Source organism: Macaca thibetana, chromosome 4, assembly GCF_024542745.1.
Source record: "Macaca thibetana thibetana isolate TM-01 chromosome 4, ASM2454274v1, whole genome shotgun sequence".
Classification (NCBI taxonomy): Eukaryota; Metazoa; Chordata; class Mammalia; order Primates; family Cercopithecidae; genus Macaca; species Macaca thibetana.
The window spans coordinates 50,162,563-50,187,089 of record NC_065581.1 but is presented as its reverse complement, the minus strand read 5'-3'; the positions used below and the strand labels follow the sequence as shown (position 1 = coordinate 50,187,089).

Below are 24,527 nucleotides of genomic sequence, written 5' to 3'. Positions count from 1 at the left end.
TGTTGTTTCCCTCAATGTGCCCATGTGTTCTCATCATTTAGCTCCCACTTATAAATAAGAGCAAGCAGTATTTAGTTTCTGTTCCTGTTTTAGTTTGCTGAGGAAGTGAACTCCAGCTTCACCATTCTTTTTTATGGCTGCATAGCATTCCATGCTGTATGTGTACCACATTTTCTTTATCTAGTTTATCATTGATGGGCATTTAGGACAGGGCTCCCAGAGGAAGGGGCAGGCTGCATTATTTATTAGATAAAGGATTTTATAACATTTTCCACAAAAATCAGAGCATAGTACTATTTCAGAAGTTCATAATATTTTTATATAAAGACTTTTCTTCCACCAATGGGATGTAAGATGCATGATGGAAGCCTGCATGAGTAATTGTCCACATTTAAGGTGTTTGTTATAATTTTTTAGGAGTTACATGAGGGATGGTTATCTCTTAGGGATTGCATTTGGCATGATGTTACAAAATCTTAGCTACAGTGGCTTAGACCAAAAGGAATTTATTTTTGCATAATGCAAGAAATTTTTGAGGCAAGTAGTCCAGGTCTGAGGTGGCAGTCCAATGAGAACATCTGTATTTTAGTCTACCTATAGCTTTATCCTCTTGGTATGTGGCTTTTATTCTGATGATTTTATGATGGTTGCTACAATTCCAGACCACATTGCAGACATAAAGAAAACTGAAGAAACAAGAAAGAGCATGAAAATTTTGTTTTAGTAATACAAAACATTTCTAGGAACGCTGAGTAGAATATGGCTTATATCTCATTGAGCAACAATGTGTCACATGGTGATATGGTTTGGCACTGTATCCCCAGCCATATCTCATCTGGAATTGTAATCAGAATTGTAACCCCTATGTGTCAAGGGAGGGACATGGTGGGAAGGGATTGGGTCATGGGGGTGGTTTCTCTCATGCTGTTCTCATGATAGTGAGTGAGTTTTCACAAGACCTAGTTGTTTGGTACTTGTCTGGTGTCTCCCCTGAGCTTTCTTTCTTGCCTCTTGCCATGTAAGATATGCCTTGCTTCCCTTTTGCCTTCTGCCACAATTGTAAGTTTCCTGAGGCCTCCCCAGCCATGCAGAACTTTAAGTCAGTTAAGCCTCTTCTTTACAAATTACCCAGGCTCAGGTAGTATCTTTATAGCAGAGTGAAAATGGACTAATATAGAGAATTGGGACCGAAGTGGGGTACTGCTATAAAGACAACATGAAAATGTGGAAGTTACTTTGGAACGGGGTAACAGGTAGAGGCTGGAACAGTTTGGAGGACTCAGAAGAAGATAGGAAGGTGTAGGAAAGTTTGGCACTTCCTAGAAGTTTGTTGAATGGTTTTGACCAAAATGCTGATAGTGATATGGACAATGAAATCCAGGCTAAGGTGGTCTCAGATGGAGATGAGGAACTTATGTTTAAATGGGGAGCAAAATATGAAAGTTTGGAAAATGTGCAGCCTGGCCATGCAGCAGAAAAGAAAAATCCCATTTTCTGGGGAGAAATTCAAGTTGGCTATAGAAATTTGCACAAGTAACAAGAAGCCAAATGTTAATAGTCAAGACAATAGCTAAGACAAATGTCTCCAGGGCATGTCAGAAATCTTTGCAGCAGCCCCTCCCATCATAGGCCTGGAGGCCTAGGAGGAAAAAACGGTTTTGTGGGCCAGGCACAGGGCCCCACTGCTTTGTGCAGCCTCAGAACTTGGTGTCCTGTGTCCCAGGCTCTCCAGCTCAAGCCATGTCTAAAAGGGGACACAGTACAGCTCGAGCTATCACTTAATAGGGTGCAAGCCCAAAGCCTTGGTAGCTTCCACATGGTGTTTGGCCTGTGAGTGCATAGAAGACAAAAGTTGAGCTTTGGGAGCCTCCAACTAGATTTCAGAAGAGGTATGGAAATGCCTGGATGTCCAGGCAGATGTCTGCTGCAGGGGTCCTCATGGGGAACCTCTGCCAGGGCAGTGCAGAAGGGAAATGTGGGGTTAGAGACCCCATGCAGAGACCCCATGAGGCACAGCCTAGTGGAGCTGTGAGAAGAGGGCTACCGTCCTTCAGATCCCAGAATGTTAGATTCACTGACAGCTTGCATTGTGCCCTGGAAAAATCACAGGCATTCAACGCCAGCCTGTGAAAGTAGCTTCAGGGGCTGTATCCTGAAAAGCCACATAGGTGAAGCTGCCCAAGGCCATGGGAGCTCACCTTTTGCATCAGCATGCCCTGGATGTGAGATATGGAGTCAAAAGAAATTATTTCAGAGCTTTAAGGTTTAATGATTTCTTTGCTAGGTTTTGGACTTGCATGGGGCCTGTAGACCTTTTGTTTTGTCCCATTTCTCCCATTTGGAATGGGAATATTTACCCAATGCCCATACCCCTATTGTATCTTCAAAGTAACTAATTTGTTTTTTATTTTACAGACTCATAGGTGGAAGGGACTTGACTTGTCTTACATGAGACTTTGGACTTGGACTTTTCAGTTAAGGTGCTGGAATGAGTTAAGACTTGGGGGACTGCTGGGAAAGCATGATTGATTTGGAAATGTGAAAATGACATGATATTTGGGAGGGTCAGAGTGGAATAACTTGACTTGGCTTTGTATCCCCACCCAAATTGCATCTGGAATTGTAATCCCCACATGTTGAGGGAGGGACCTGGTGGGAGGGGATTAGATCATAGGGTGGTTCCCCCCATGCTGTTCTTGTGATAGTGAGTGAATTTTCATGAGATCTGGTTGTTTGATAAGTGTTTGGTGCTTCCCCTGTGCTCTCTCTTAGGCCTGTTGCTATGTAAGACATGACTTGGTTCCCCTTCACCTTCTGCTATGATTGTAAGTTTCCGGAGGCTTCCCTAGCCATGCAGAACTGTGAGTCTGTTAAACCTCTTTTTTAAATAAATTACCCAGTCTCAGGTAGTATCTTTATAGTAGTGTGAAAATAGACTAATACACATGGCCACTATAGATGCAAGAGAGGCTGATAAATGTTGATTTTAGTTGGCATATTGACAGTATGTGTCAAGTCTGTAAAAATGAAAGGGAGTATAGATATTAGGTAGGCAATAATGGTTCTGACAAAATGGATTTTTGCTTCTAAGTACATCACTACTATTTTACTTTTCTTCCTCAAACTATGCCCACCATTACTAGATTTTATGGACTTACATCATTGCCTACTTAAACACTAAAAAGTTAGTGATGCAGTTTTCTACAGTAATTTTTTGCATATACGTGGAGTTAGAGTATGTGTAATTATCTCTCTGGCTGCCCATTTTTATGAGAGGAGCCACTTTCAATGAAGAGGTTGCCAAACTATCTCCTTAGCAGAACTGCCAAATGTGTAATACCAATTTAGAAGGAACAAATTATTATGCTGAGAATGATTCCCTATTAGATAACCTTGAAAACTCACCTTTTAATTGATGTCACATAAATAAAATCATTCTTTAAACCAGAGAAATTATCTTTACCATATACATTGTATGGCTATTTTTTAAAAATTACAACTTTTTATAACTGATAAAACTCAGATTGGTGAGGGCAATTTTAATTCCCCTGTGGTTCAGTGACAAAAGTGATATCTCTGGCTTCGTTTGCAGTAGAATTATTTGCTCTTTTTATGACTTAATTTCTTGCTGAATTTCACTGGCATGCTCTTCCTACAGAGGAAAGTTACAAAGAACAAACTTCCCAGATGGCTAAATTTCATTAAGAGTCATCTGGGAATAGGACAACTTGAAAAGAAGTTCAATATTTGTTTACTGCCACCATCAACTCCTTCTGTCACAGATGAAAATGTAAAAAAGTCAAATGAAAGCTCACGACATTCTCAAATTAAAAAATTGGTGTGTTAATGATTTCTTATTTACAAAAAAACTGCAAAATGTTGTAACTGAATTATATAATTTTAAAATTGACTCATTTCTATTAATTAATTAGAAAAGTTTTTGATGTGTCTGGATGGATATTTAGCAGTAGATTACAATGTAGAGAGTTGGACAGTTCCTTTTTTTTTAACTAACGCATTAGAATATATTTGTTGTTTTGTTATTGTTAAGCCAAGTGTTATTTAAAAGTACAGAAGAATGGTAGCACACCAAAAACTGTATCAGGGGATAAAGGTAGAAAAAAAGACATTTTACTTGAAGTTTGATTTACATTGTGCTTAATAAGCAATCTAAATTCACCCAAACTTTGTTTAGTCACTTCAGGATATTGAATAGCAAGGTATTAAGCTGAAGAGAAAGATTAATATTTAGAAACAGCATTTTTACACTGGAAAGTTTTGAACAAAAAGGAATAACCTAGAAAATCACATTTTCCAGAGAATTTAAAATTAACCCAGACAATTAAATAAAATTTACCACTTGGTTTCTCCCTCCCTTAATATCTTTTAAATTCATTTATGGTCCAATAAATGTTTTAATTAAGGTCATCCAAGTAACCTGTCAACTAAAACATTTTGCTGGGGGCAATCTTCATTGTCAAAAGAAAATAATTGATTGAAATAGCTATTGAGATAATTAACACACACAGACAGATACGCACTGTAAAAAAATGCCCTTGCCCTTGGTACTAACCTTGTTGGATAAGTTGAGTGAGTTTTTAATTCTTTCTGATTGCCATGTTTGTTTTTCTGGACTTATTCAGTTATATTAATTATTTGTTTTGGTTTCAGAATTCCATCTTCTCAGGGCAATGTTTGTGTATACATCCATTTTCTACTTAGTGCAAAAAAAAAAATGGGATCCTGAGTAAATGCTCGTGAAGAAGCAAAACAAAATAAAAACTAATATTTTGTTTTTTCTGTTTGCCATATTGTCTAATCAAAAAATTCTACTAGCAACTTTTACGAAAAAATGAAATGTCAGTATGAAATAAATTGATGGGATTTGTATTTATCTAAGGAATATAAGCATTCTCATTTAATGGTTTGTCAGTTTTCTGCCACGTAAACCAGGTACTCAGAAAAGAAGTTTTTCCTTAACAAAATCAAACATTTTATAAAATTTGTGTTCAGTGTTTCTCTAATCCTTTTCTATCCTAATTTAGTACTCTCACATTCTTTTTGGGTGCCTTTCATACCATAATCTCGTATCTTCTTCTGCTTTCTGTCTACCAAGCAACCCCCACAGTAGAGGCTCTTCCTAGTAGAGATTTCATAAATATTCATTGAGTAAATGATTGTGGGGGTAGTTTTCTGACCTTCAGTTATAGCAAGGTTGTGGGATCTTGAATTCAGAAGCTGGAACAAAGGATGCCTGATTGTGGTGGAAGTAGGAGTCCCCTTGGTGGGCTGGTTTTACAGTATGGTCCTGGAAGTATTTCTGGAAGCACACCATAGAGAAGTTCTTTAATTCTACCAATAATTTTGAAAACACCCAATTCCTGGTATAAAACTCTTTGCTGGTTAAAATAGCCAGAGCGTTTTCTGTTACAGTGAGCCAATACAGTATTTGATACCAAAAGACATTAGAAGCAACAGAACTCAAGTTGGTGATAAGAAATTTATTATTTGATCTGGTTAGATATGAAGGCAGTGAGGGGCAGGTTGCCATTAGACAGGACATATTTTTAATGCATGACTCCAGTCATTAAAATATTAAGAACAGATCAAATGATGGTTGCTCAAACATATTGCAATGGGCATAAGTTATACAAGGACTATAGAGTGAGGTAGTCCCAGAAACCACTATTGGAGAGAAAATGATAGAATCAGAGCTTTAAATTCTATACTCAAGGCACTATACCAGAGATTTTCTATGACTATTCCTAAAATAATTTCTTATAGCCACTGGGTTTATGTAGATATTTCTCAGGTATAGAATCTGAATTTTTTTATTTATGGAATTTTAACATAGACTAGGTTTACAGTCTCAGTATGTTTCTTCTGAAAGTTAGGATTTATTTGGAAAAAGTAAAACATTGTGATACGGAATATGGCATTTTGGAGGCTTCAAATATATCTCAGTGCCTCAAACTCCAAAATTTCCCAGAACTTTTTTTTTTTTTTTTTTTTTTTTTTTTTTTTTTTTTTTTTGAGACGGAGTCTTGCTCTGTCGCCCAGGCTGGAGTGCAGTGGCCAGATCTCAGCTCACTGCAAGCTCCGCCTCCCGGGTTCCCGCCATTCTCCTGCCTCAGCCTCCCGAGTAGCTGGGACCACAGGCGCCGCCACCTCGCCCGGCTAATTTTTTGTGTTTTTAGTAGAGACGGGGTTTCGCCGTGTTAGCCAGGATGGTCTCAATCTCCTGACCTTGTGATCCGCCCGTCTCGGCCTCCCAAAGTGCTGGGATTACAGGCTTGAGCCACCGCGCCCGGCCTCCCAGAACTTTTTATATCAGTAGAATCCATCCTTCTTCATTGGTTTCATGACCTGGTTTCATTGGTTTTAAAGACTGTGCATTAAATTCATGAGCTTATTATCTTGCAGGCAGACGCAAATTCTCATTTCTGATCCCTATCACCTCTCACTGTCCTCTTCTATAACTAGAGTCAGCATGCCCTACAATTGTAAATTTAAATCTCAGAGGAAAAGGTTACACATGAAAAACTTTGTAAAACTTTAAAAACTTATACCAGCCCAAATCTGGAAAGCTCGTTGTGCAATCGGCACTGAGGGTACTACACCAGGGAGAGGAAAATATGGCTAAATTTATTAATTTGGAGCTCTTAAACAATGTTATACTCTGTTCTTGAGTAGCTGAGAGAAGCTTGGATTGTTGACTAAAAGTAGACTAAATGGGAGCCTGTACCGAATGACGCTTGGGATTCTAGAAATTATTATGTGTAAGGTAGAGGAAGTAATCTAAATATTTAGGAAGAAAAGGCCCACACTTCTTTGTTTGTTTGTTTTTTCACCAAAACACCAAGAGATGAATTGACAAGGAAGGCACTACCTTTCTTAATTAATTCTGTAGTGGCTGTTTTTTTCTAGACTTGAAAAGAAGAAAAAGGTAGGAGATGCTGCCAATAAAATTAACTCCTGATTTCAATAAAGAAGTTAACTTAATTACTACAGACTAAGTGAGCACGGTTACCAATATTCGATGCAAGAAATCAGACTGGTTTGAATTTAACCAAACTTTGAAGATAGTTAATCGATCATGCAATATCTAGGACTGAAAAAGATGGGGAGTCTACAAAGTTCTCTAATGGGAGAGTAGGCAAGGACACTTGGGGAAGACCCATTGCATATAAATATACATATACATAGATATATACATATACATATTTCAAATATTTCTCTTGTCCTTCTGCAAACCTGCAGCCAAAGTAGTATTGAACTGGGTAAAGTGACAGACCCAGACTTTCATATAAAAAATATATATTTATATGAAATATATACATATATTTATATATAAATATGAAATATATACATATATTTATATATATATATAACTTTTTTTCTGAAAATAAAAAGCTGATGAACAGTTTCAGAATGCCATTGAGGACGACCAGTAAGAGAAAAGTGAGGAAATTAAATTATTCAGGTAACTGGAGTTTTGGAACCAATCTACATTTTACAATGGGCCCGGTAGATCTGGAAAAAAGTTTCTGCGGTTATTTACTTAGCTGCTGAGTTAATATCAGGAATAAATACATTCAGCAACAGCATCACCACATTGCCTCTTTAACTAGTAAAGGCTCTTACAGTAAAAAAAATGGCCAGCTCCTAGAATATTCTATTTTTACTCAAAAAGTACATCAAAGTCAATATCTGATCCCTGGAGGGAACCAGAGAGATTAGTGGCACCATCAACATCTTAAAAGATGCATGTAAAAATAACATTTTTATATACTCACTTAAATTGACAATTTGACCTGCACAGAAGGTAGGAAAATCTTGTAGGACAGTAGATTAAAATACACTTTATTAGGAGATGACTGCAATTGCAGATGCTATTTCACATGTGGCATATTTGGAAAACAAAGTAAATATAACTGATGGTGTCTATGTGACTTCATGTGTATTTTTTCTCTGAGTTAATAAACATTTCACTACTTTATTTGCACAGGAGTATGCTTTCTTCATCCTGCCTTAGGGTTATAGCAACTTTCCAATTCTGCTAATTGTCCTGTGTAAGGAATGTAATCATTTTGCTATACTTCTGAGGATCATGTTTATCAATTATATGGACAATATCATATTATAGTTCACTGGTAAGGAGAATATAGCAAGATGAGTTGATAAAACATGTGAAAAACAAAAAGGGTTTACAAGTAAATTCTATGCATGGTATATTGGGAATTGTTAACTTTATAATTCAGTTTAAAAGTTGGCAAACTTTTTCTGTGAAGAATTAGATAGTAGCTTTTTCACAACATGTTTGCTTCCAGAGCACTTGCTGCTAAAACCACCCCTAAAAGCCAAAATGGTAAAGGAAGAGATTTATAACAACATCATTGTTATTGGACACATAGAACTGGGAAAGTCCATGACTACTGGCCATCTGATCTCCAAATGTGATAGCATCAACAAAAGAACCATTTAAAAATTTTAGAAGGCAGCTGCTGATGTGTGAAAGGGTTCCCTTAAATGTGTCTGGGTCTTGGATAAACTGAAAGCTGAGCATGAATGTGATATCGCCATTGAAATCTCCTTGTGGAAATTTGAGATCAGAAACTCCTATGTCACTCTCATTGACACCCTAGGAAACGAAGACTTCATCAAAAACATGATCTCAGGCAAATTCGAAGCTGGTGTCTCCAAGGATGAGCCAACCCGTGATCATGCCCTTCTTGGTTACACTGTAGGTGTGAAACAATAGTTGGCTTTAACAAAATGGATTTCACTGAGCCACCCTATAGCCAGGAGAGATATGAGGAGATCGTTAGGAAAGTCAGCACTTACTTTAAGAAGACTGGCTACAAACTGGACATAATAGCATTTGTGTTAATTTCTGGTTGGAATGTTAATAACGTGCTGGAACTGTGATGGTTAATATTGAGTATCAACTTGATTGGATTGAAGGATGCAAAGTATTGTTCTGGGTGTGTCCATGAGGGTGTTGCTAAAAGAGATTAACATTTGAGTTAAGGGACTGGGAGAAGCAGACCCACCCTCAATCTGGGTGGGCATGATCTAATCAGCTGCCAGCATGGCTAGAATAAAAGCAGGCAGAGAAACGTGAAAGGACTAGACTGGCTAAGTCTTCTGGGCTCCATCTTTCTGCCATGATTGATACTTCCTGCCCTCTAACATCAGACTCCAAGTTCTTCAGCTTTTGAAATCTTGGACCTACACCAGTGGTTTGCATGGGCTCTTGGGCCTTCAGTCACAGACTGAAGGCTGCACTGTCAGCTTTCCTACTTTTGAGGTTTTGGGACTTGAATTGGCTTCCTTGCTCCTCAGTTTGCAGATGGCCTTTTGTGGAACTTCACCCTGTGATTGTGTGAGTCAATACTCCTTAGTAAACTCCCTTTCATATACATCTATGTTAGTCCATTTTCATACCACTGGTAAGGACATACCCAACACTGGAAAATTTACAAAAGAGAGTTTTAATGGACTTATAGTTCCAAGTGACTGGGAGGCCTTACAATCACAGTGGAAAGCAAGGAGGAGCAAGTCACGTCTTACATTGATGGCAGCAGGCAAAGAGAGACAGCTTGTGCAGGAAAACTCCCCCTTATAAAACCATCAGATCTCATGAGACCCACTCACCATCACAAGAACAGCATGGGAAAGACCCACCCCCATGATTCAACCACTTCCTACCAGGTCCCACCCACAGCATGTGAGAATTCAAGATGAGATTTGGGTGGGGACACAGCCAAACCACATAAACATCTATCCTATTAGTCCTGTCCATCTAGAGAACCCTGACTAATATGAGAACCAAGTGCTCACGTCTTGTTTCAAGGGACGGAGAGTCACCTGTAAAGATGTCAATTCCAGTGGAACCACACTGCCTGAAGCTCTTGACTACTAACTCATCCAACTAACAAGCCCTTCTATCTGCCTCTCCAGGATGTCTACAAAATTGGTGGTACTGATATCATCCCTGTGGGCTGAGTGGAGACATGTTCTCAAGCCCAGCATGGTGGTCATCTTTGCTCCAGTCAATGTTACAACTCAAGTAAAGTCTGCTAAACTGCAACATGAAGTTTTGAGTGAAGCTCTTTCTGGGGAAAATATGGGCTTCAATGTCAAGAATGTGTCTGTCAAATATATTTGTTGTGACAATGTTGCTGGTGGCAGCAAAAATGACCCACAAATGGAAGCAGCTGCATTCACTGCTCAGGTGATTATCCTGAACCAGCCAAATCAAATCATTGGTGGCTATGTCCCTGTACTGGATTGCCACACAGCTCACATTGCTTGCAAGTCTGCTGAGCTGAACGAAAAGATTGAATATTATTCTGGTAATAAGCTGGAAGATGGCCTTAAATTCTTGAAATCTGATGGTGCTGCCATTGTTGATGTGGTTTCTGACAAGTCCACATGTGTTGATAGACTCTCTGACTATTCTCCTCTGGGTCATTTTTCTGTTCATGATATGAGATAGACAGTTACTACTGGTGTCATCAAAGCAGTGGACAAGAAAGCTGCTGAAACCGGCAAAGTCACCAAGTCTACTCAGAAGCCTCAGAAGGCTAAATGAATATTATCCCTAATACCTACTACTCCAATCTTAATCAGTGGTAAAAGAATGACCTCAGAACTTTTTGTTTCAATTGGCCATTTAAGTTTAACAGTACAAGATTGGTTAATGGTAGCAATGCGTCATAAAATCTTCAGAAGGAAAGGAGAATGTTTTGTGGGCCCAATATTTCTTTTCTTTTCTTTTTTTTTTTTTTTTAATGTGTGGTAGTTTTAAGTTATTAGTTTTTAAAATCAGTGCTTTTTTTTTTGGAGATGGAGTCTCACACTGTTGTCTAGGGTGGAGTGCGGTGGCGTGATCTTGGCTCATTGCAACCTCCGACTCCAGGGTTCAAGAAATTCTCCTGCCTCAGCCTCCCGAGTAGCGAGATTACAGATGCCCTAAAATCAGTACTTTTTAATGAAAACAACCAAAAACCTGTCACAGTATTTTGAGACCTGTTAAAACTAAGTTTAATGAGGAAAAAAAAGAGTCAGATAGTAATACTAACTTTTGTAGGCCAGGAGACTAAATCAAGAATACTAGATAATCTAAGGATATTAAATAACTAATATAACAAGAGAGAAAGCAAATGTCCATTTTTATTGGTGAAATTAAAAGATAATATAACTGAGTACATATTTTGTAACACAGTTGAGTAAGAAAAAGAGTGAAATTTTATTTTATTTTGGGGAGCACATATTATTTTGCTTATTTGGTGATCAAAATTAGTGGTTCATATTTCAAAATTGATTAAAAATATTCATCTGTTCATGATAATGTGTAATAAGAATTGGTGTATTTCATCTTTGAAAATATCTTTCTCTACAAATGGTTACTGCCAAATACTGATATAAATCTATGAGCGTATGATTTTAATTGAGCATATTCAATGCTTGGAGGCATTTATATATTTCTATTAGATTTTTCTTTTGATACTTACCATTTAGCATGTCATTTTATTGCAGATTTATCATTTCTAATTGAAGGTTAAGTGGAAGCTCTGCAATTGCTCAGTCAAGTGAATTCTGAAATACAGATATTTCCTTTGCATTTACATAGAGGTTCCCAAGACACTGCTAGAACTGTAGTTTGATCTTGTAAAATATACCCACTACAACTTTGTATGAGAATGGATTTCTCATTTTTTAAAATTTGATAGCATAGTTAAGTATATAAAGTAGTTTAACATTACATGTGATTCCAACATTTAGCTGTCATTGAAATAACTTTACCATAAGTTTTGCATACATGTTGTTTTGGCTTGAAATTTTAGGTTTAATTCATTAAGAAAAATAAATCTGTAAATCTGTAATGAAACTAAATTCCAAAGCCAGTCAGTGTTCAGTTGAAGGGATTTCTTTTCACTTATAAAGAAATTTGTTCTGGGCTTGAACCAAAAATGCAATAAAATTTAAGCCACCAGGATGTTGTACATTAGGGCATGTTAGGATATTTAACTTCTATTTCTGACAAAAATTCTTGGAAACTGGTGATAGTTGAGTTCTCAAAAGTAATGAAGTTCACTGTTGACACTACATGAAAAAGCCAAGTGTTTTCTGGAATGTACTTTCTGATGAATTCAATGAATAACCATTGGCTTTAAACATCTTACATTTTTTACAACTTTATAATTTGTCCAAGTGAACACTTTTAGCTCCAAACATATTTTACCACTATAAATTAGGAAATATTATCAGATTCCCCTTTAATTTGTGCTAAATTAATGTTTTCTTAAATTCTTTTATAATGTTCTTACTTGGTGTTTTTCCACTCAGCTTATTCAGTGAACTTAATTTTTCAGTTGATCCACTCTCAGCATTGACACTTTAAACAACTGAGTGATAGAGTGGTCCCTTGATGTCTGTAGGGATTTGATCACAGGATCCCCTTGGATATCAAAATTCAAATATGCTGAAGTCCCCTATAAACAATGGTATAGTATTTGTATATAACCTATGGAACTCTTCATGTATACTTTATTTTTTATTTTATTTTACTTCATTATTATTTTTTAGAGATAGAGTCTCACTCTAATTACCCAGGCTGGAGTGTAGTGGTATAATCATAGCTTACTGCAACCTCAAATTCATGGGCAAAAGCAATCCTCTCACCCCAGCCTCTCAAGTAGACGGGACTACAGGTATGTATACCAGCCTGGCTAATTTTTACTTTTATTTTTATTTTTGTAGAGATGGAGTCTTACCCAGGCTGGTCTCAAATTCCAGACCTCAAATGATCCTCCCTTTGGCCTCCCAAAGTGCTGGGATTACAGGTACAAGCCATCGCACTGAACCACTTTCCATATACTTTAAATCATCTCTAGATTACTTATAATACCTAACACAATGTAAATGCTATGTTAAAGTTTCTAAATATATTCTATACTCAATTGGTTTTTGTGTTATTTTTTAGTTTATTTTAAAGTTTCTAAATATATTCTATACTCAATTGGTTTTTATTTGTGTTATTTTTTATTATTGTATTGTTACTTTAAAAAATTACTTTCTTTGGGATTCAGGGGTATTTTGCAGGTTTGTTACATAGATCTATAGCATAAGGGTGAAGTTAGGGTTTCTAGTGTATCCATCACCCAAATAATGACCATTGTACTCAATAGGTAACTTTTCAACTCTTAACCCGCTCCTACTTCGCACCCCCCCCCCCATCTTTTGGTGTCTCCAGTTTCTATTATTTTCATCTCTATGTCCATAAATTCCCACTGTTTAGCTCCTGCTTGTAAGTGAGAATATGAGATATTTGATTTTCTTTTTCTGAGTTATTCACGTGGGAGAATGGTCTTCTCCTTTGTTGCTGAAAGGGAAATGACTATACTTTTTTAATGGCTGCATAGTATTCCATGGTGTATATATACAACATTTTCTTTATCCAATCCACTGTGGAGGACACACGTTAGTTTCATTACTTTGCTACTGTGAATAGTGCTGGGATAAACATATTAGTGCAGCTGTCTTTTTTATATAATGATTTCTTTTTCTTTGGGTAGACACTCCATTGTAGGATTGTTGGATTGAATGTAGTTCTATTTGTAGTTATTTCAGATATCTACATGTTGTTTTCCCTAGAGGCTGAACTAATTTACATTCCCACCAACAGTGGAATTCCTTTTTCTTCTCATCCATGTCATCTGTTGTGCACGTGTGTGTGTGTTTTACTTCTTTTTTCATAATGATCATTTTGACTGGTGTAAGATACCTCAGAGTGGTTTTAACTTGCATTTTCCTGATGATTAGTGATGTTGAACCTCTTTGCACGTGTTTGCTGGCCACTCGTATTTCTTCTTTTGAGAAATGCCTGTTCATGTCCTTTGCCTAGTTTTTAGTTTGGTTGTTTGCTTTTTCTTGCTGAGTTGTTTGAGTTCCTTATAGATATTGGACATTAGTCCTTTGCTGGAGACATAATTTGCTTGTATTTTCTCCTGTTCCATATGTTGTCGGTTCATTCTGTTGATTATTTCTTTCGCTGGATGGAAGCTTTTTAGTTTAATTAAGTCCCAATTGTATTTTTGTTGTTGTTGTTGCTTTTGCTTCTGGGTCCTTCATTACAAATTATTTGCCTAGGCTAATGTCCAGAAGAGTGTTTCCTAGAGTTGTGCCCAAAATTTTTATAGTTTCAGGTCTTACATTTAAGTCTTTTATACATCTTGAGATAATTTTGTATATGGGGAGACATAGGGGTCCAATTTAATTCTTCTGCAATTGGCTGGTCAATTTTCCAAGCACCATTTATGGAATACAGTGTCCTTTCTCCATTGTTTAATTTTGTCACTTTCATTGAAGATCAGTTGTTTAGGCCGGGCGCGGTGGCTCAAGCCTGTAATCCCAGCACTTTGGGAGGCCGAGACGGGCGGATCACAAGGTCAGGAGATCGAGACCATCCTGGCTAACATGGTGAAACCCCGTCTCTACTAAAAATACAAAAAAACTAGCCAGGCGAGGTGGCGGGCGCCTGTAGTCCCAGCTACTCGGGAGGCTGAGGCAGGAGAATGGCGTAAACCCGGGAGGCGGAGCTTGCAGTGAGCTGAGATCCGGCCACTGCACTCCAGCCTGGGCGACAGAGCGAGACTCCGTCTCAAAAAAAAAAAAAAAAAAAAAAGATCAGTTGTTTGCAGGTATTTGGTTTTATCTATCAGTTCTCTACTTTGTTCCATTGATCTATGTGTCTACTTTTCTGCCAGAACCATGCTGTTTTAGTTACTATAGCCTTGTAGGATAATTTGGAGTCAGGCAGTGTGATGCCTCTGGATTTGTTCTTTCTGCTTAGGATTGCTTTGGCTATTCAGGCTTTTTGTTGTTCTTGTTCCATACGAATTTTAGGATTTTTTTTTTTCTAATTCTATAAAGAATGTCATTGGTATTTTGATAAAAATTGCTTTGAATCTCTAGAATGCTTTGGGTGGCATGGTCATATTAATGATATTTATTCTTCTAATCCATTACACAGGATGTTTCTCCATTTGTTGTGTTATCTACCATTTCTTTCATCAATATTTTATAGTTCCCCCTGCAGAGATCATTCATTTTTTGGTTAAAAGTATTCTCACATTTTTTTTTTTGTGGCTATTATAAATGGGATTGTATGCTTGATTTGGTTCTCACCTCCAATGTTACTGTTGTGTATAAATACTACTGACTTTTGTACATTAATTTTGTATCCTGAAATTTTCCTGAAGTTGTTTATCAAATCTAGGAGTCTTTTTTTTTTTTTTTTTTTTTTTTTTTTTTTTTTTTTTGAGACGGAGTCTCACTCTGCTGCCCAGGCTAGAGTGCAGTGGCCGGATCTCAGCTCACTGCAAGCTCCGCCTCCCAGGTTTACGCCATTCTCCTGCCTCAGCCTCCCGACTAGCTGGGACTACAGGCGCCCGCCACCTCGCCCGGCTAGTTTTTTGTATTTTTTTAGTAGAGATGGGGTTTCACCGTGTTAGCCAGGATGGTCTCGATCTCCCGACCTCGTGATCCGCCCGTCTCGGCCTCCCAAAGTGCTGGGATTACAGGCTTGAGCCACCGCGCCCGGCCAAATCTAGGAGTCTTTTGGAGAAGTCTTTAGTTTTTTTTTTTTTTTCTAGGTGTATGACCATGTCATCAGCAAATAGATAATTTTATTTCCTCTCTTTCATTTTGGATGTTTTTAATTTTTTTTCTCTTGCCTGACTGCTCTCATTAGGACTTCCAGTGCTATATTGCATAATAGTGGTGATGGTGGACATCCTTATCTTGTTCCAGTTCTTAGGCAAAATATTTTCAACTTTTCTTTATTCTGTATAATGGGGGCTGTAAGACTGTCATATATGGTTCTTATTATTTTGAGGTATGTTTCTTTGATGTCTGTTTGTTGGGATTTTTTTAACCATGAAAGGATGTGGGATTGTATTAAATGCTTTTTCTGGATCCATTGGAATGATTATATGGTTTTTGTTCTTAGTTCTGTTTATGTGATAAATCACATTTATTGATTTGCATCTCTAGAATAAAGTCCACTTGATCATAAGAAATTATCTTTTTGATGTGCTGTTAAATTTTGTTTGCCAATATTTTGTTAAGGATTTTTGCATATTTCATCAGGGATATTGGGCTGTAATCTTTTTTGTGTGTGTTCCCTTGCCTGATTTTGGTGTCAGCGTGATACTGTATTTATAGAATAAGTGAGAAAAGAATCCCTTCTTGATTTTTGGAAATAGTTTAAGTAAGATTAGTACTAGCTCTTCTTTGCACATCTAGTAAAATTTGGCTGTGAATACATATTGTCCTGGAGTTTATTTTTTTGGAAGTGTTTCTTATTACCGATTTGATTTCATCATTCATTACTGGTCTTTTCAGGATTTCTATTGCATACTGGTTCGATTTGGGGATAATGTATTGTTCCAGAAATTCATTCATTTCCTCCAGGTTTTCTAGTTTGTGTGCATAAAGGTGTTCACAGTAGTCACTGATGATCTTTCGTATTTCTGTGGTATCAGTTGTAACATCATCTTTGCCAAGTCTGACTGTGCTTATTTGAATCCTGTCTTTTTTTTTTTTTCTTGGTTAATCTAGGTAGCACTGTCAATTATGTTTATCCTTTCAAAAAATCAGCTTTCTGTTTCACTGATCCTTTTTTTTTTTGTCACAATTTCATTTATTTCTGCTCTGATCTTTGTTATTTCTTTTCTTCCGCTTTAGGTTTGGTATATTCTTGTTTTTTTTTAGTTCCTTGAGGTATGACATTAGGTTGTTAATTTGAAATCTTTCCATCTGCTTGATGTAGGAATTTTATGCTATCAACTTTCCTCTTAGCATTGCTTTTGCTGTATCCCTTAGCATTTGGCACATTGTGCCTCTATTTTCATTCATTTCAAAAAAATTTTGAATTCTACCTTCATTTTATTGTTTATCCAAAAGTTGTTCAAGAGTAAGTTGCTTAGTTTCCATGCACTTGTGTAGTTTTGAGAATTCCTCTTGGTATTCATTTCTAATTTTATTCCATTGTGTTCTAAAAAAGTATTTGATACAGTCTCAAGTTTTTGAATTTATTGGGACTTGCTTTATATAAGGTCAAGCATATGGTTGATTTTGGAGAATGTTCCATGATCAGATGAGAAGAATGTACTTTCTGTAGTTTTTGGGTAGAATGTTCTGTAAATGTCTAGTAGGTGTATTGGGCCTACAGTCTAATTTCAGTCCAGAGTTTCTTTGTTAATTTTCTGCTTTAATGATATGTCTAGTGGTGTCAGTGGGATGTTGAAGTCCCCTACTATTATTGCATTACTGGTAATATGTTTTCCTAGGTCTAGAGGTATTTATGGTATGAATCTGGGTGTTCCAATGTTGGGTGCATATATTTTATATAGTTACAATTTGTTTTATTGAACCCTTTATTGTTATATAATTCTCTCTTTGTCTTTATTTTACAGTTGTGGTTTAAAGTCTGTTTCTCCTATCTGATATGAGAATCTCACATCTGATATGAGAATGGCTATTTCTACTCACTTTTGTTTTCCATTTGCGTGACATATCTTTTTCCACTTCTTTACTTTGAGCCTGTAAGTGTCTTTAGCTAAAAGGTGGGTCTCTTGTAGGTAACAGATGGTAGGATGTTATGTTTTATCCAACTTGCTAGTCTAAATCTTTTAAGTGGAGAATTTAAGCCATTTATATTCAAGGTTAATGTTGATATGTGAGGTTTTGTTCTTGTCATAGTGTTGTTAGCTACTTGCCTTGGAGTCTTAATTGTAATTACTTATAGAATCTGTGAGCTTTCTATTATGTGTGCTTTGATATTGGTGAGTATTTTCCTTTCACTTGCGTGTTAAAACTCCTTTGAGCATTTCTTGTAGGACTAGTATAGTGGTGTTGAGTTCTCTCAGCATTTCCTTCTCTGAGAAATACTTTTTTCTCCTTCATTTATGAAGCTTAGTTTGATAGGATATAATATTTTTGTCTGGCTTTTTCTTTTCTTGGAGCAGGTAAAAATAGGGCTCCAATCTCTTCTGGCTCCAAAAGTTTCTGCTGAAAACTCTAGTATTAGTCTGATGGGATTTCTTTTATAGCTGATTTGGTGCTTTTCTCTGGCTACTTTTAGGATTTGTTCTATCACGTTAACCTTGGATAGTCTGGTGAGTGTGTAACTTGGTGATATTCATCTTATGTAGTCGCTTCAAGATATTCTCTGGATTTTGTGTATCTGTATATCTACATCTTTAGCAAGATCCAGGAAATTTTCCTGAATTATTTTCTTAAATATGCTTTCTAAACTTCTTATTTTTTCTTTTCTCCTTCAGGAATGGCTATGAATCACAAGTTTGGTTGCTTTATAAAATTTTATGTTTCTCAAAAGCTTTGTCATTTTAGAAAATTCTTTTTCCTTTATCTTTTCTGACTGGGTTTATTCAAAAGACTGGTCTTCAAGGTCTTAAATTATTTCTTCTGCTTGGTCTAGTCTCTTGTTAAAGCTTTCAATTGCATCTTGAAATTCTGTCAATGAATTTTTATTTCCAGAAGTTCTCTCTGTTGTTGATATGTTTTTAAAGGTATGTCTGAAAAACATCTCATGAATTGTTTTCCTGGTTGCTTTACGTTGTTTTTCAACTTTCTCTTGAATGTCATTGAGCTTCCTTACAATCTGTGTTTTGAATTCTATATCTGTCATTTAAAATTTTTCATTTTGGTTAGAATCCATTGCTAGGGAGCTAGTGTGGTTCTTTGGGGGGTGTGTCACAACATTCTGTTTCTTCATGGTGCTGGAGTTCTTGGCTGGTTCCTGCTCATCCTTCGAAGGTTTTGATTCTTATTTTTGAATTTACTTTCATTTAGATAGTATATTTTTTCCCCCTTGCTTGCTGGTGTGACTGTAGAGCCTGTTGGGTAGAGTCTTTTGGCTTTGCTTCTATTGCCCTGTGCACTTCTGTCATCGTTTTGTATTGGATTGTGCAGTTACACTTACAGGTCAGTAGATGAAACTAACAGGTCAGAGCCAGCTGTGGCAAAAGCAGATGGATATTTACTAGATCTTTGCTTACTGTGTGGTGCACTCTGGTGACACAGCTGGGCAGGTCTGGATCACCTGGCTTGCCCATGAATATTACAGTGATGAGCACAGGAACTAGTCTTGATGGGAGTGGCTCAGGGAGCTCCTGGTGAAATACTCTGATGTCTGCTGGAGGTGAGTGGACTATACTAGCTTTATGTCCAAGATAGGCAGGAATGCAATGTGGGTCCCCATGACACCCCTGTGCTGGGCTCATGACTCTCACTTCAAATGCACACTGTCATCTACCTCAGCCCTCAGTGCAGCTAAGAGCCATGGAAGACCCCTGTGCTGTGATTTTCTGTGGGACTGGTTTCAGTGTGGAACCTCCTCACTCAGCCTATGTATTGTTTTATTTTTTTCTTTTCTTTTCTTTTTTTTTGAGGAGTTTCACTCTTGTCACCCAGGCTGGAGTGTAATGGCATGATATCGGCTTACTGCAACCTCCACCTCCTGGGTTCAAGAGATTCTCCTACCTCAGTCTCCTGAGTAGCTGGGATTACAGGCACTCACCACCACGCCAGGCTAGTTTCTTGTAATTTTAGTTGAGACGGGATTTTGCCATGTTGGGCAGGCTGGTCTCGAACCCCTGACCTTAAGTAATCTGCCTGCCTTGGCCTCCTAAAGTGCTGGGATTACAGATGTGAGCCACCGTGCCCAGCCTGCTATTTTTCTATTGTTATTTCCAAATATTTTCCATGGCCTTTAGTTGAATTCATTGATGTAGAACCCATGGATACAGCGGGCCAACTGTATTGGTAATATCCCTCAATTTGTCAAGAACCAAGGAAAAGCGCTCTAAATCATTTTTATTTAAAAAATTATTTGATTTTTCTCCTAAAGTCCTCAACTCTTTGAACAACTGTTCTTGCAGAAAGGCTAATAGTCCTAAACAAGATTACTTTCTCTGAACACATTTTCTGTAGCGATCATTATTGTGATAAATGCTTAATTTGGTAATATCAACGTACATTGTAATCTTTTAGCACAGCTATATTGTTATCGTATAATGAATACAATTCTTGTTAACTAAGATAACAACATCCACACTTGATTCTGCCTTTAAAGTGCAAAGTCCACTTTTTTTTTCTTGTTTTAACAGAATGGGTATGTAGTGATGATAGAAAATAAAGTTGCAATATGGAGGAGATATATATAGTATTTGAAGAGCTGTCAAGTTATAACTATGTCACTGTGATTTGTGAATTGCATAGCAGTGAAAAGTAAGGAGAGTATCAGATAAGGTCTTTGTTGCATATACTCAACTCGGTAGCCATAGAGAATACATAAACCATTGAGTATTGCCTAGTGAAATGAAACTTTTTCTCTGGACACTGAAATTTGAATTTTATATAATTTTCATTTTGTCATTCCTTGTCAAGAATGAAAAAATGTACCATAATCACACATAAATATTCAAGTCAGATTGAAAACATAGTGCCTGATCATCAGTTAGTTTAAAAGAATCATAGCATGTGTGACCACATCTTAAAGGATATTGAGTCTGACTCAGTTAATTTTTTAGAAAATAAATCAAGGGGCTGGGCAGGGTGGCTCACGCCGGCAATCCCAGCAATTTGGGAGGCTGAGGTGGGTGGATCATCTGAGGTCAGGGGTTCAAGACCAGCCTGACCAGCATGGTGACATTCTATCTCTACTAAAAACACAAAAATTAGTATTGGGTGCCTGTAATCTCACCTACTTGGGAGGCTGAGACAGGAGAATTGCTTGAACCTGGGAGGCGGAGGTGACAGTGGGCCAAGATCACGCCACTGCACTCCAGCCTGGGCAACAGAGTGAGACTCCATTTCCAAAAAAAAAAAAAGAAAAGAAAATAAAGAAAGGGTCTGAAGTGTTAAATGACTCATACAAGACACACAGACAGTGATAGTAGAGCTAGGAATCTTGTTTTAAAATTTTCTATGCAGTGTATTTCTCTAAGTACAACATGGACTTTATATATACAGTAATGAATATACACTTTTGTTTGTTTGCTTTATAATATTTGTCACTCTTTTGGAAAAAATATATATTAAGCATAAAAGTATCCACAACCAATGTACAGACTAAATAGCAATAATAATAGTTATAGTAATAAGGCAAATCCAAGGTACCTGCTATTAATTTTAAGAAAGACAAGTGATGATGGTGGCATACCTGGCTTTTTAAACTTAAAATATGATACTTTCAACATTGCACGATTTTTTGTGATTTTACTGTAATTACCTCTTCTTTTTAAAAATAGATTCCCTTTCTAGGGTTAAGAAAGTTCCCTTCATTTTTTAGGACCCTAAAGGGTTTTCCCCATCTGGGTCCTCTGGCCTGAAGCTGGAGTTTTTCTTATTCTGCTCCGTAGCTCATTTTCTACAACTGTGCTTATGTCTGGGACAGGAAGACTGAGAACGAAAATAAGCAATTGGCTTTTTTTTGCCCCATCCTCTTGAGACCACCACTTCGCTACTGGAGACAAAGTTTACCCTGTCTCAAATTTTAAGTACTTCTTGGACCTTGCTGTTGCCAATATTCCTCTTGTTTATACCACTACTGTGAGATCTCCTGAAGACTAGGGCATGCGAGAAAAGAGAAAGAAAAAAAAAAAAGAGAGACAAATGGGGAAATTTCCCTCCACATTCTCTGAGTGTCAAGAAACCTCTTTCCGGTTCTTCAGGAGAGAACTTGAGAGTTTCTAGAACTCTATCTGTTGCCACTTCCATGTTTTGGGCTGCCTTGGTACCCAGCTGCATTCCATAAGGAATGCAGGGGCTTCCTGTAGAATCTGCCTCCTTTGACCCAGAATTAGGACCAGCCAGCAGAACTTCTTATATTTCTAGCTCTACTTAGAGCGAAGTTCGAGACAGGCAACCATATTTATCTTCCTCTATGGCACTTTTTTTTTTTTTTTTTCTGGAGACGGAGTCTCGCTCTGTCACCCAGGCTGGAGTGCAGTGGCGAAATCTCGGCTCACTGCAAGCTCCGCCTCCCAGGTTCACGCCATTCTGCCTCGGCCTGCGGAATAGCTGGGACTACAGGCGCCCGCCACTACACCGGGCTAATTTTTATGTATTTTTTAGTAGAGACGGTGTTAGCCAGGATGGTCTTGATTTCCCGACCTCGTGATCCACCCGCCTCGGCCTCCCAAAGTGCTGGGATTACAGGTGTGAGCCATGGCGCCCGGCCTATGGAACTTTTTTTTAACAAATAGACCTTTTGACGGTATTGCCCTTCTCTTTAGGGAGCCTTCTTTTGTGTGGAGGTGCTGTCGTTGATCTTCCATCTTGCTTGTCTCTAGACTTTATTTATCTCCTATATTCAGGGGCTCTGAAATGCCAACCCAGGTAAAATGGCTGCTTCAATGTGCTACATAGTTCTCTGGAATCAATTTTTCTTTGCTCTCTCTTACCTCTGAGGTTATTCCCTATTTTTAAATAAACTCATCCATGACAAAAAGGTAGATTGTTTTAATATTTTATATAGTATTATAAATATTCTCCACGTGGAGTACTTTTTTATACCTCTAGCTCAAAACACTTGCTACAAATGGCAGTTTTGATGGATTTTTTAAAAATAAAATTGATTTGTGGTTTTCATATGATGTGCATACTGTTCCGAGGAATGGCTCTAGTGAACCCCTAGTTATGTTACCTCGTTGAGTTAATTAATCAGCAACTCAATATCTAATATTTCAATTTATTTCTCTGGAATATTTTTTTCTCAGATTTTTTTAAACATTTGAGATAAAGAGAAGTCAAATTGACTTGATTTTAGGTATTCACTTGATACATGGGTATATTTGCATTAGATTATAGTTCATCCTCTGTGCTAATTTCAAAAATATGAACTCAATGATATGTTTACTGTAATTTAAGTATCAATGATTATGATGAATATGAATTTATTTGGATTTGTAAAGTCCACCTCTAAATATACTCAAGTGGCAACTTTTGTATAAATCACCTTCTCATTCTGTACCCTTTATCCTTCTGCTGTCTCCTGTTATCTGCCTTCAGAAACATGCCTCTGTTCCTATAAAACATTGAGAAAATGAAGTATTAGAACAAGGTGGTTTCTTCTGGAAAGATATGCATTTTAATCATCATAAAAGCTTTAAGTTATAAGTCTATGATAATGAAACTTCAGACATCAGAGAGGATTTTTAGAGAAAACTCACCCAAAAAAAATTGGCCTAAGATTGTGGCATAATACAAAATGCATAGCTTTCAGATTTTAAAATTTTGAGTTGATTTGTTGAAGGAATTTACGTGGGAAAAGGTGGTTATTGTCTATTATGCCTGGAGGTTAGTAATACTTACCCATTCCCTAATAAAACCCAGTGATGTTCAGTGTGATTTACAAGAAGAGTATTTCAGGAATAGTGGGATATATAAAGACAGCATTTTTTTTTTTTAATAATAACTAAGTCAGCAGTGTTACTCCCTATGGCAAACTTTATTTCAAAGTCTCATAAGCCTATTAATTCTTCAGTAAGCGGATTCCACTGGACAGGGTGTTAGGTATATCTGGAAGGCTTGAAGGGGTAAATTCTGAATAAGTTGTAATTTTAGGGTTTTAAATTAGGTTTAACAAAGCCTGTAGGGTATTATGAGCCCAATATTCTCTGCACACTTGAAAATTAATGTGTGTGGCTTAAAAACATCTGGGTTAGAGATTAAGCTTTCTTTGGTGTAAAACATTATTACAACAGTAGATATGTAACTAGAGAGAGAAATTGAAGTTTGTGGGTGTGTTCCAGTTCAGTAGGTAGTTTAATTATTGCAGTAATTCTTCCAGCTTGCTTTCTCTTTGTGGAGTACTTGGAATTCCTTGGTATGTGTGGCTTCCTAAGTAATACATCTGATCCTGATGAAAGCCAACCAGCCCTGTCCTTGGAGGGTGAACTTACTCTAAGATGTTGAAAGTGAAAGTCAACAACCACTCTGCTGTCTGTATTCGAGATATTTATGAGAGCAAATAAACGATATGAATATAGAGCAAATTGAGTGTCTTGGGTATAAAGTAATGATGATCAGGCCTGTGTTGAACATGTCACATAGTCATTGTTGACTCAATTTTGCTTGATCTTTGGATGCAGCCAGCCTTGGGATGTAGCCAGACTTAATCTTGGATGGATCTTGCTGCACATTTTAGAATGAAGTCTGTGAGTTGCCACGGAATGGGCTTCCATGATTATGAGTATAGTGGTGCATTGGTTTGTTTGGATTCACTTAAGCTGTGGTAACAGACATGCACTGAGCCAGTGAATGTTGGAAAATATCCTCTAGGGCTCCTCATTAGTCACACTAGAGACTCAAACATTGTTTAAAATATATAAGCTTCATATGACTTGATCATCCAGTACGTGAATTTTCTTTCCAAATCAATCAACCGTTCCCGATTTCTCTCCCACAGGCCTCCATCAAAACAAGTTATC

At 37.3% G+C, this 24,527-nt stretch overlaps 1 pseudogene; it reads left to right on the top strand.

The window, feature by feature from the left end:
* The first annotated feature begins 8,365 nt into the window (after positions 1 to 8,365).
* Positions 8,366 to 10,663, top strand: LOC126953380 (elongation factor 1-alpha 1-like; annotated as a pseudogene).
* Positions 10,664 to 24,527: the final 13,864 nt, after the last annotated feature.